At 43.0% G+C, this 10,359-nt stretch overlaps 1 long non-coding RNA gene across 1 annotated transcript; it reads right to left on the minus strand.

Annotated features, from left to right (window-relative positions):
* Positions 1-4,828: 4,828 nt before the first annotated feature.
* On the minus strand, positions 4,829-9,292 carry LOC311142468. Its single transcript, XR_014614318.1, has 4 exons — positions 9,175-9,292; positions 8,241-8,360; positions 5,692-5,811; positions 4,829-4,901 (listed from the first exon to the last, which is right to left on the minus strand). It is a non-coding gene; the product is annotated as an uncharacterized lncRNA (long non-coding RNA).
* Between the last annotated feature and the right edge of the window lie 1,067 nt (positions 9,293-10,359).

A 10,359-nucleotide genomic window follows, 5' to 3' on the forward strand; every position in this document is an offset into this window, starting at 1 on the left:
GGATCTTGTTCCGTGTTATGGTATGGTATGGTATGGTATGGTATGGTATGGTATGGTATGGTATGGTATGGTATGGTATGGTATGGTATGGTATGGTATGGTATGGTATGTTGTGTTGTGTTGTGCTGTGCTGCCTTGGACTTCACGTTACGTTTGTTTATTGTTTTGTCGTTGTGTTTATTCGTTAATAAACATGCATGCATATCACGCTGCGCCTTGGTCCGTCCCGTCTATAAACGATCATGACAGAAGATCCCACCAAACGAGGACCAAGCAACGTGTTCAGGAGCAAATGCCGGGAATTCAACAGGAGGTTACATTAGTAGATGTCCTCCTCGGTTGGGGGAGAAATACGGAGGAGGAGGCCGTCCGTTACCGGAAGGCGATGAAGGAGGATGCCCAGGTAGGAGAGGAGAAACGGCGCCAACAGTGCCGATGACGGAGACCCGAGAGGCAACCCAAGAACATTTTTGGGGGGGGGGCACACGGTGTGGACGACGAGGCAGCAGGAGGCCGTTAAAGGGCGGATCTGCAGGTTAGGAGAGGAGGCCACCATGTTACGGGGGCTAATGGTTCAGAGGGAGCAGGAGTTATTCGGTCAGAGGGAGGAGCTACAGGGGGCAAAAAGGAAGAAGGAAGGTGTAGAGGCACGGCGAGAGGAGCTGGTTAGGTTGCAGAAGGAGCGGGGGTTAATAAAGGAACCCAGTCCCGCTCCTCGCACCAAGCAAGTGGTGCGTGTCGCCAGTCCGGTCCGGCCCGTTCCTGCTCCCCGCACTAAGCCAGTGGTGCGTGTTCCCAGTACGGCCTGACCCGTTCCTGCTCCCCGCACTAAGCCAGCGGTGCGTGTTCCCAGTACGGTCCGGCCCGTTCCTGCTCCTTGCATCAAGCCAGTGGTGCGCGTCGCCAGCCCGGTCCGGCCTGTTCCTGTCCCTCGCACCAAACCAGTGGTGCGCGTCGCCAGCCCGGCCCGGCCTGTTCCTGTCCCTCGCACCAAGCCAGTGGTGCCCGTCGCCAGCCCGGTCCGGTCTGTTCCTGTCCGTCGCACCAAGCCAGTGGTGCGCGTCGCCAGCCCGGCCCGGCATGTTCCTGCCCCTCGCACCAAGCCAGTGGTGCGTGTCGCCGGCCCGGCCCGGCCTGTTCCTGCCCCTCGCACCAAGCCAGTGGTGCGCGTCGCCAGCCCGGCCCGGCCTGTTCCTGTCCCTCGCACCAAGCCAGTGGTGCGCGTCGCCAGCCGGCCCGGCCTGTTCCTGTCCCTCGCACCAAGCCAGTGGTGCGCGTCGCCAGCCCAGCCCGGCCTGTTCCTGTCCCTCGCACCAAACCAGTGGTGCGCGTCGCCAGCCCGGTCCGGCCTGTTCCTGCTCCTCGCACCAAGCCAGTGGTGCGTGTGTCCAGTACGGCACGGCCCGTGCCTGTCCCACCGGTGCCTAATCCAGCTCCGGTTAGCTGCTCAACTCCGGAGCCAGAGAAATCCGCTCCACCGTCGTCGGGTCCAGCTCCGGTCAGCGGCTCCAGTCCAGACCCAGACGTCAGCCCCTCTCCAGGTTCGGGGTCTCCCACACCAGGGTCCAGACAGGGCTTGGTACTTCGTGGGAGGAAGGAGAGGGGAAGCAGCGCGCCGAGGTCCAGACCAGACCAGGGGTGCAACAGGGAGGCGGAGAGTAAGTGGTCGTCACGCCCTGAGCCGGATCCGCCTCCGAGGTGGAATGCCCACCTGGCCCCTACCCTGTTATGTTTATGTTGTGCGGTCGGAGTCCGCACCTTTGGGGGGGGGGGTACTGTCACACCCTGACTCTGGGGACTCGTATTTGTTGAGTTAGGGTGTGTATTTTCTGTGTAGTAATTTCTATGTTGCATTTTCTATGTTCAGATCTAGATCGTGTAGATCACTAGTTGGTTGTGGGATCTTGTTCTGTGTTAAGGTATGGTATGGTATGGTATGGTATGGTATGGTATGGTATGGTATGGTATGGTATGTTGTGCTGCCTTGGACTTCACGTATCGTTTGTTTATTGTTTTATCGTTGTGTTTATTCGTTAATAAACATGTATGCATATCACGCTGCGCCTGGTTCCGTCCCGTCTATAAACGATCGTGACAGCATGATGTAAAGATGTGAACTGACTGGAGGCTATTAAAGCCAACGACTTACCGCTAAAGAGTTTTGATCAAATCAGTGGAGAAAAAATGACCTTTATCTGATAATCACACATTGCTATTTATTGCTGACCAGCAGATGTCACTAATGTGCATTGTGAATGAATAAAGAAGCTCAGAGCAATTAACCTAATTGACACAATTGGCTGGAAAGCCTCATTAGCAAACTAAGTTTCCTGAAGCAATCACTACAGTGACCCACAGCAGTTTGAGAGCTAGCACATCTGATGCAACTTGTCACGGCAGGTAGCTTAGCATTAAGAGCCAGTAACTGAAATGTCGCTGGTTTGAATCCCCGAGCCGACTAGGTGAAAAATCAGCCAATGTGCCCTTGAGCAAGGCACTTCACCCTAATTGCCCTATGTTGCTCTGCATAAGAGCGTCTGCTAAAATGTTAAATATAACACCTATGGAATTTTAACAATATAGTATGGCTAACCAGAATACAAAAAAAACCTGTAATGTAAAATTTAGATGGATAAATCCTTCCTTCTGTCACTACAGATTTAGATGGAGAACTCCTTCCTTCTGTCACTACAGATTTAGATGGAGAACTCCTTCCTTCTGTCACTACAGATTTAGATGGATAACTCCTTCCTTCTGTCACTACAGATTTAGATGGAGAACTCCTTCCTTCTGTCACTACAGATTTAGATGGAGAACTGCTTCCTTCTGTCACTACAGATTTAGATGGAGAACTCCTTCCTTCTGTCACTACAGATTTAGATGGAGAACTCCTTCCTTCTGTCACTACAGATTTAGATGGATAACTCCTTCCTTCTGTCACTACAGATTTAGATGGATAACTCCTTCCTTCTGTCACTACAGATTTAGATGGAGAACTGCTTCCTTCTGTCACTACAGATTTAGATGGAGAACTCCTTCCTTCTGTCACTACAGATTTAGATGGAGAACTCCTTCCTTCTGTCACTACAGATTTAGATGGAGAACTGCTTCCTTCTGTCACTACAGATTTAGATGGAGAACTGCTTCCTTCTGTCACTACAGATTTAGATGGAGAACTCCTTCCTTCTGTCACTACAGATTTAGATGGAGAACTCCTTCCTTCTGTCACTACAGATTTAGATGGAGAACTTCCTTCTGTCACTACAGATTTAGATAGAGAACTGCTTCCTTCTGTCACTACAGATTTAGATGGAGAACTCCTTCCTTCTGTCACTACAGATTTAGATGGAGAACTCCTTCCTTCTGTCACTACAGATTTAGATGGAGAACTGCTTCCTTCTGTCACTACAGATTTAGATGGAGAACTCCTTCCTTCTGTCACTACAGATTTAGATGGAGAACTCCTTCCTTCTGTCACTACAGATTTAGATGGATAACTCCTTCCTTCTGTCACTACAGATTTAGATGGAGAACTCCTTCCTTCTGTCACTACAGATTTAGATGGAGAACTCCTTCCTTCTGTCACTACAGATTTAGATGGAAAACTCCTTCCTTCTGTCACTACAGATTTAGATGGAGAACTCCTTCCTTCTGTCACTACAGATTTGGGTAAAACAGCTTTTCATTTCTTTGCACCTCACTTATGGAACAATCTTCAAAATACCGTACAGTTTGATGCATGGGGGCCTTTCGGTCAATTCAGATTGTTAGTAGAGGACCTCTTCACTGAGGAATGTGGTTGATTTTTATCATGGGGTTTTTTATCATGGTTTTTTTTGTATTTTTCTTTTTGTGTTTCCTCCTGCCTTGATTGTAGCATCTGTCAGTCTAACTTGTATTGTGTAATTGCTGTAATTACTTGTAGTGTAATTGCTGTAATTCATTGTATTGTGTAATTGCTGTAATTACTTTTATTGTGTTCTTGCTTGGTCTTGTCATGCAGGCCTCCATTTAAAAAGACCTTGGTCTCAATCAGACTACCTTGCCTTAAATAAAGGTTAAAAGGTGCAATATGTAACTTTTTGGGTGACCCGACCAAATTCATATAGAAATGTAAGATCTGGCATTCAAAGCAAGTCTAGGAAGCGGTAGATCTGTTCTATGTGCGCTATTTCTTTGCTTCCCGGTCTTAAGTTTCGGTTTTGCGTCTTTTAATTTCGGTTTTGTACACCAGTTGAAAATACAATATTTTTGTTTATGGAAAATATATTTCATATCGGTTTTGATGATACAATGATTCTCTACACTATACTTGCTTGTTTTGTCACATAAACTGAAATAACGTGAACAATTAGAATTTTAGCAACCAGCAACTGGCAGAGCGATTTTTGCAAAACATATGATGTTTTGATTTAGTATCAAGGCGATTGGATTTGTCTCGTTTCCACAAGAGCTACTGTATCTGTGTTATATCAATACAATAATATGTATCTGTAACAACAAGGGCCATGACTGATATCTTGGTTGGCTATACTCTCTACTACGGGGGGGGAATAAATAAACCACTATGAAACAACATGTTAAAATATACACTGATTGGACAAAACACACAAAGCCCCCTCCTGCTTTACAGTATATACTCAGATACACAAAATACATCTGGTTTCAGATCTAGAATATTTTCATCTTCAATAGTATCAGATACACAAAATACATATTTGTTCAGATCTTGAAGATTCTCCTCTTCAATAGTAATATAAAAAATTCTGACCAGTACTTACCTAGGGTCAAAGGTCACTGGTCCATCCTTAAAATGTATAGGACGATCCAAAGATAAGTCACTCTTCATGGACAGATGACTGGGTACTGGAGAGACTGATCTCAGAGTTTGGTTGGAGATTCTGGAAAACATAATAAATCCCCATGAAACTACATTTTAAAATATATCAAAACTATATTTCAAGAGATAAAATACATTACATGAAGCAATAAAAGATATGCCATTACATAAAGCAAAAAACATACACTGAGTATACAAAACATTAAGAACACCTTCCTAATATTGAGTTGCACCTCCCTTCTCTTTTGCCCTCAGAACAGCCTCAACTCGTCAGGGCATGGACTCTACAAGGTGTCGAAAGCGTCCCACAGGGATGCTGGCCCATGTTGACTCCAATGCGGCCCACAGTTGTGTCAAAATGGCTGGATGTCCTTTGGGTAGTGGACCATTCTTGATACACACAGGAAACTTTTGAGCGTGAACAACCCAGCAGCGTTGCAGTTCTTGACAAAAACCTGTGTGCCTGGTACCTACTACAATACCCCGTTCAAAGGCATACCCTGTCCATTCACCCTCTGAATGGCACATTTACACAATCCATGTCTCATTTGTCTCCAGGCTTAAAAATCCTTCATTAACCTCTCTCCTCCCCTTCATCTACACTGATTGAAGTTGATTTAACAAGTTACATAAATAAGAGATCATATCTTTCACCTAGATTCACCTTATCAATCTATGTCATGGAAAAAGCAGGTGTTCATAATGTTTTCTACACTCAGTGTATTAAAATATATTACATAAACAACTAATTATAAGCAGATGCTTTACAGTATATACTCAGATACACAAAATACATCTGGTTTCAGATCTAGAAGATTCTCATCTTCAATAGTAATATGATACATTTTTACCTAGGGTCAAAGGTCACTGGTCCATCACTAAAATGTATAGGACGATCCATAGAGAAGTCACTCTTCATGGACAGATGACTGGGTACTGGAGAGACTGATCTCCGAATTTGGTTGGAGATTCTGGAAAACATAATAAATCCCCATGAAACTACATTTTAAAATATATCAAAACTATATTTCAAGAGATAAAATACATTACATGAAGCAATAAAAGATATGCCATTACATAAAGCAAAAAACATACACTGAGTATACAAAACATTAAGAACACCTTCCTAATATTGAGTTGCACCTCCCCTCTCTTTTGCCCTCAGAACAGCCTCAACTCGTCAGGGCATGGACTCTACAAGGTGTCGAAAGCCTCCCACAGGGATGCTGGCCCATGTTGACTCCAATGCATCCCACATTTGTGTCAAAATGGCTGGATGTCCTTTGGGTAGTGGACCATTCTTGATACATACAGGAAACTTTTGAGCGTGAAAAACCCAGCAGCATTGCAGTTCTTGACAAAAACCTGTGTGCCTGGTACCTACTACCATACCCCGTTCAAAGACACTTAAATATTTTGTCTTGCCTATTCACCATCTGAATGGCACATTTACACAATCCATGTCTCAATTGTTTCAAGGCTTAAAAATCATTAATTAACCTCTCTCCTCCCCTTCATCTCCACTGATTGAAGTTGATTTAACAACTTACATAAATAAGAGATCATATCTTTCACCTGGATTCACCTTATCAATCTATGTCATGGAAAAAGCAGGTGTTCATAATGTTTTCTACACTCAGTGTATTAAAATATATGACATAAACAACTAATTATAAGCAGATGCTTTACAGTATACAGTGGGGGAAAAAATTATTTAGTCAGCCACCAATTGTGCAAGTTCTCCCACTTAAAAAGATGAGAGAGGCCTGTAATTTTCATCACAGGTACACGTCAACTATGACAGACAAATTGAGGATAAAAAATCCAGAAAATCACATTGTAGGATTTTTAAGGAATTTATTTGCAAATTATGGTGGAAAATAAGTATTTGGTCACCTACAAACAAGCAAGATATATGGCTCTCACAGACCCGTAACTTCTTCTTTAAGAGACTCCTCTGTCCTCCTCTCGTTACCTGTATTAATGGCATCTGTTTGAACTTGTTATAAGTATAAATGACACCTGTCCACAACCTCAAACAGTCACACTCCAAACTCCACTATGGCCAAGACCAAAGAGCTGTCAAAGGACACCAGAAACAAAATTGTAGACCTGCACCAGGCTGGGAAGACTGAATCTGCAATAGGTAAGCAGCTTGGTTTTAAGAAATCAACTGTGGGAGCAATTATTAGGAAATGGAAGACATACAAGACCACTGATAATCTCCCTCGATCTGGGGCTCCACGCAAGATCTCACCCCGTGGGGTCAAAATGATCACAAGAACGGTGAGCAAAAATCCCAGAACCACACGGGGGGACCTAGTGAATGACCTGCAGAGAGCTGGGACCAAAGTAACAAAGCCTACCATAAGTAACACACTACGCCGCCAGGGACTCAAATCCTGCAGTGCAAGACGTGTCCCCCTGCTTAAGCCAGTACATGTCCAGGCCCGTCTGAAGTTTGCTAGAGTGCATTTGGATGATCCAGAAGAGGATTGGGAGAATGTCATATGGTCAGATGAAACCAAAATAGAAAGTTTTGGTAAAAACTCAACACGTCGTGTTTGGAGGACAAAGAATGCTGAGTTGCATCCAAAGAACACCATACCTACTGTGAAGCATGGGGGTGGAAACATCATGCTTTGGGGCTGTTTTTCTGCAAAGGGACCAGGACGACTGATCCATGTAAAGGAAAGAATGAATGGGGCCATGTATCGTGAGATTTTGAGTGAAAACCTCCTTCCATCAGCAAGGGCATTGAAGATGAAACGTGGCTGGGTCTTTCAGCATGACAATGATCCCAACTCGTCGGGGCATGGACTCTACAAGGTGTCGAAAGCGTCCCACAGGGATGCTGGCCCATGTTGACGCCAATGCGTCCCACAGTTGTGTCAAAATGGCTGGATGTGCTTTGGGTAGAGGACCATTCTTGATACACACAGGAAACTTTTGAGCGTGAACAACCCAGCAGCGTTGCAGTTCTTGACAAAAACCTGTGTGCCTGGTACCTATTACCATACCCCATTCAAAGGCACTTAAATATTTTGTCTTGCCTATTCACCCTCTGAATGGCACATTTACACAATCCATGTCTCAATTGTCTCAAGGCTTAAAAATCATTCATTAACCTGTCTCCTCCCCTTCATCTACACTGTTTGAAGTTGATTTAACAAGTTACATAAATAAGAGATCATATCTTTCACCTAGATTCACCTTATCAATCTATGTCATGGAAAAAGCAGGTGTTCATAATGTTTTGTACACTCAGTGTATTAAAATATATGACATAAACAACAAATCATAAACAGATGCTTTACAGTATATACTCAGATACACAAAATACATCTGGTTTCAGATCTTGAAGATTCTCATCTTCAATAGTAATATGATACATTTTTACCTAGGGTCAAAGGTCACTGGTCCATCATTAAAATGTATAGGACGATCCATAGAGAAGTCACTCTTCATGGACAGATGACTGGGTACTGGAGAGACTGATCTCAGAGTTTGGTTGGAGATTCTGGAAAACATAATAAATCCCCATGAAACTACATTTTAAAATATATCAAAACTATATTTCAATAGATAAAATACATTACATGAAGCAATAAAATATATGCCATTACATAAAGCAAAAAACATACACTGAGTATACAAAACATTAAGAACACCTTCCTAATATTGAGTTGCACCTCCCCTCTCTTTTGCCCTCAGAACAGCCTCAACTCGTCGGGGCATGGACTCTACAAGGTGTCGAAAGCGTCCCACAGGGATGCTGGCCCATGTTGACTCCAATTAGTCCCACAGTTGTGTCAAAATGGCTGGAAATTTATTTTGTGTGGTGGACCATTCTTGAAGCACACAGGAAACTTTTGAGCGTGAAAAACCCAGCAGCGTTGCAGTTCTTGACAAAAACCTGTGTGCCTGGTACCTACTACCATACCCCGTTCAAAGACACTTAAATATTTTGTCTTGCCCATTCACCATCTGAATGGCACATTTACACAATCCATGTCTCAATTGTCTCAAGGCTTAAAAATCCTTCATTAACCTCTCTCCTCCCCTTCATCTACACTGCTTGAAGTTGATTTAACAAGTTACATAAATAAGAGATCATATCTTTCACCTGGATTCACCTTATCAATCTATGTCATGGAAAAAGCAGGTGTTCATAATGTTTTGTACACTCAGTGTATTAAAATATATGACATAAACAACTAATTATAAGCAGATGCTTTACAGTATATACTCAGATACACAAAATACATCTGGTTTCAGATCTAGAAGATTCTCCTCTTCAATAGTAATATCATAAATTCTGACCAGTAACTTACCTAGGGTCAAAGGTCACTGGTCCATCACTAAAATGTATAGGACGATCCATAGAGAAGTCACTCTTCATGGACAGATGACTGGGTACTGGAGAGACTGATCTCAGAGTTTGGTTGGAGATTCTGGAAAACATAATAAATCCCCATGAAACTACATTTTAAAATATATCAAAATTATATCTCAATAGATAAAATACATTACATGAAGCAATAAAATATATGCCATTACATAAAGCAACAAACATACACTGAGTATACAAAACATTAAGAGCACCTTCCTAATATTGAGTTGCACCTCCCCTCTCTTTTGCCCTCAGAACAGCCTCAACTCTTCGGGGCATGGACTCTACAAGGTGTCGAAAGCGTCCCACAGGGATGCTGGCCCATGTTGACTCCAATGCGTCCCACAGTTGTGTCAAAATGGCTGGATGTCCTTTGGGTAGTGGACCACTCTTGATACACACAGGTAACATTTGAGCGTGAACAACCCAGCAGCGTTGCAGTTCTTGACAAAAACCTGTGTGCCTGGTACCTACTACCATACTCTGTTCAAAGACACTTAAATATTTTGTCTTGCCCATTCACCCTCTGAATGGCACACATACACAATCCATGTCTCAATTGTCTCAAGGCTTAAAAATCCTTCATTAACCTGTCTCCTCCCCTTCATCTACACTGATTGAAGTTGATTTAACAAGTGACATCAATAAGAGATCATATCTTTCACCTGGATTCACCTGTCAATCTATGTCATTGAAAAAGCAGGTGTTCATAATGTTTTGTACACTCAGTGTATATAAAGCATTAAAATATATACCATTACATAAAGCATTAAATTATGTGACATTACACAAAGCATTTAAATATATGCCATTACATAAAGCAACAAACAAACAGTGTAAAAAACATGAAGAACACCCTCCTAATATTGAGTTGCAACCCCCCCCTACCAGTCTCCTCCCCTGCATCTACACTGACTGAAGTGGATTTAACAAGTGGAACTTACTTGTAACATGGTCACATTGTAACATGGTCACATTGGCCTACTGATTCACTTCCTCATCTCAGTTCCACTTTAATCCTTAAGAGTCTATTCATGCACATACTTTATAATATGTCCATATATAGTTATAATCTGTTCTAGGAACATCTACCCAAAATATTACACCTTCTTTATTACTTCACCAA

Source organism: Coregonus lavaretus, assembly GCF_964263955.1.
Source record: "Coregonus lavaretus genome assembly, chromosome: 2".
In the NCBI taxonomy this organism is placed as follows: domain Eukaryota; kingdom Metazoa; phylum Chordata; class Actinopteri; order Salmoniformes; family Salmonidae; genus Coregonus; species Coregonus lavaretus.